Here is a 3,595-nt window from a genome sequence, read left to right on the forward strand (position 1 = left end):
AATCGAGTCGGAGCCAAACCATCCAGTGATCAACATCATGAACATCGATCTACGCAATTGGGATACGTTGACGTGTCAACCAAGTCAGCGAGTCTGGACATCTGACCCTGTTAGTCGCCTCTAACGACAAGCATGTGTTGCTGAGGATAATTTCTAACCCGGATCTTCACGGGTTGCGGTTTGGACCTTAAGTCGGTATTGTTTAGGCAACTGTTTTCCGTACAATAACGTTTGGATAACACTTTGTAAGTTTGGGCAAATCTAGCTTTCAAGTGTACATCTTTTACTCGGTGGTTTACATGGAATTTCAGCCTCGAGTGTCTCACAGTCCCCATGGGCAATATGATTTTCCTTTTTCCCAGCCTTACTATAATGTTATGTCATCAAAGAAAGCAAATTCAGATTTTCCTCAGGTGAGGATCATATCATTGGGGCTTCTCTATCAAATTATAGTTGCATGGTTTTATCAAAGACATATCATTTTAAAGACTACGTATTTGTCGCAACTTTATAATGTGTATATTTCTAGGGAATCTTGACAGTTCACACAACAACAGGAAGCGGAAGCGTGAGCCATCAGAGGAAGATGCAGCCATTAAAGACCGCGCAGGTCACACAGGAGGGATGAATGCTGTAGGCCAGGCAATGTCAAGGACGAAGATGGATCTAGTTACCGACTATGGGTGGGATATGATACGTGAGTGACTCTTTCCCAGATATTTGGCGTGACGAGCGAACGCTTTAACCTCCATTCTACCCTCCGCGCCCATGACTTAATGGGCTGGAATGTCACTGTCGTGAAAGTGAAACATCTTGCTGGCTTACGATCATGCTTTTGTACCCTTGGACGTTAGCAATAGATGCTTGTCGAAAGAGGCAATTACGGTATTGGGTGTTCAAACTTGCCAAATTGGTTGATGCATGACATCATTTCCCATTGGTGATACTCATGATTTCCATCACTGGATTGTCTTGTCCAGACTCGGTTCCATTCTTTAAAAAGTGTGTTTCCTGGCTCGGATATTGGACTTCAGAGTAATAGACACGTAAAGCTATAATTATGAGTTCAGGAAATATCATTGGTTGTTTATTTATACGACTTGTAGGTGCCATTGTGTTATTTCGAGATCTCTCGTTTTACAGCGTCTGAGCGAGGCAGTCGTCCCATGTGTGAAATCGACCAACATACGGGGTTATATCCCCTTTACGGACCCTTTCACCACCAGACGTCTCCAGCGGCCGGCGGATTCTGTCCCCTTCCCTCACTGATGTACCCAGCACGTTACTTACTCAGCCCAGAGGTTTTCCTCTCGCACCCCAGCAGCTACTCACTACCCCACCCAGTCAACACGTGTCATCCGCAAAGGTACACTCCGTCAAATCATTATAAAGACTTGTCATAGGATGGAGGGTATTGAGATGGTAGATGATCTCTGATGACGGGATCTCTGTGAATAAGTGTTGAGGGAGATATTTCTGTGCATGTCGTCGATCAAAATGGCGAACTTCGTCGTACGTGAAACAGCGTACAGGTGTTCTGAGTGAGTGAGTGAGGTCAGTTGTACTCCGCATTAGCAATATCCAAGCAACCGTGTCTTCAAGATGGGTGTGAGCAACAAGTGCTCCTTGCATGATACTCGTGACATCTCCCTCATACTGAGACAGAAACGTGCGCGCCACGTGTTAGCCATAGTAGTGCTGGCAAAAACATTGTTATGTTTGTTTCGTGTTAAAATTGTATCTTATTGTATTATTGTATATTCTATTATAAATAAACTACAATAACATTTTAGCCTAATGTGTTTTGTGTGGACAACCAGTTTGGAGTTCATCGTGTCGAGAGGTAGATGGATAGGGTAGCTCTTTTGCACAAAGAATTCTTAAGGTTACAGCTCTTGCAAATCCAATACCTTATCCCAGATATTGGATAGTCGCAGTGCTAAAATCGCAACGGCCCATGTTCCACATAGCGATGTTCACAATACAGCAGACATACATGCCTCTGCGTTTAAGAATAGGAAGTAAGGACAAGATATATGGATGAACAACTTCTTTCTTACAATTAGGAGTGACGTTTCTGAGAGTTCAAACACCTCTACTCACCTCCAGTCAGCTTCATCAGATCATATCCATGATAATTCCTGCCACAGCATCCAGTGGATAACCCACGATAAGATATACAGTAAACCACCTTTACAACCAACACTCTTCTCATGAACTGACGGATATTACGTTTGTCTTGTCCCCCACACATGCTGGGATATGAATTTATAAGTGTCAGGATGTGCAATGTAGTAGCTCTTAATATACTTATATATCAACATATAATAGGCTGGACATATACAGTACAACCAGAAATTATTGAGAATTTAAAGATTGTAAATGTTTTATTTCTTTCACTCATTACTCACGTATTAAATGTGAATATTAGCAGAACATAACTCCAGATTCAAAGACAGGTGAACAGTTAGTATGTTGTCAAGTCACCATGGGCAGCAATGCAGGCTTCAATGCGGCAGGGCATACTATTGATCAAAGAAGTTAGAAAGTCGTGGTCCATGCTGTCCCATTATCGGACCACCTCTTCTTTCATTTCAACAATATTTATCAGATTTTTCTTATTGACACTTTCCTTCATAAGTCCCCAAACATTTTCTGTTGGATTTAGGTCAGGGGTATAGCTTGGCCAATCTAATAATGTCATATTTTGGGTCAGAAACTAGGCCTGTGAATGCTTTGAACGATGTTTTGGGTCGTTGTCCTGCTGGAAAATCCAAAAGTTTCCATAGAACATGTGAGCAGATGGAAGTAAATGTCCCTCGAGAATATCTGTGTACCGCTCACTGTTCATATTCCCTTCAAATACACAGAGGGGCGTTGCCCCTAACACAGATATGCCACCCCACTCGTTAAATTTCGGACTGTACTTTGGACGCTGATACAAAGGGTTTTCAGTTTGTTTGGTCCAGAATTTCAGTGTATTAGGAAACAGCCACACAGAACTTTCATCTGAGAAAATCACATTGTCCCAGTTAACATTTCTACGCTGTAAGCACCAGTTCAACCTTCGCTCCTTTTGTTCAGGTTTCATGATCGGTGATGGAATTCCTCGACTTTTCTGCCAACCCATTGCATGCAGCTCAGTTCTAATTGTCTCCTTACACACAGCCACAGTTCCTCTATCAATTATATCCAGCCTTAAGTTTTCTAAACTCCTTCGTTTGTTTTTTACAAACAAGAATACCAAGCCGCCTCCTGTCACCGACAGTCAATTTTCTGGGCCCACCTGCGCCTCCCTGGTGCTCAATGCCATATCCATTTGCAATTTTTTTCAAAACACGATAAACAGTGGACAAAGGGAAGCCTGTTCTACTTGAAATCACTTTAGCTGATCTGATCTCCTTGTTATAATACTCTAAAATCAACTTCCTCTTCTCTAAATCATCCATACTGAGGTTCACTGAAAATGTCGTCTGCTAGCAAGTAAACAACTCTTCACAAACTAATGAAAAAGGATTAACGAATTAACGGACTTTTTGATACATATTTGCATACCAACAAAGAGATAAGTAAACAAAGTATTTGATTTTCATCA

This window comes from Haliotis rubra, unplaced genomic scaffold (genome assembly GCF_003918875.1).
Source record: "Haliotis rubra isolate DU_JTF1 unplaced genomic scaffold, ASM391887v1 Scf1318, whole genome shotgun sequence".
Lineage (NCBI taxonomy): Eukaryota > Metazoa > Mollusca > Gastropoda > Lepetellida > Haliotidae > Haliotis > Haliotis rubra.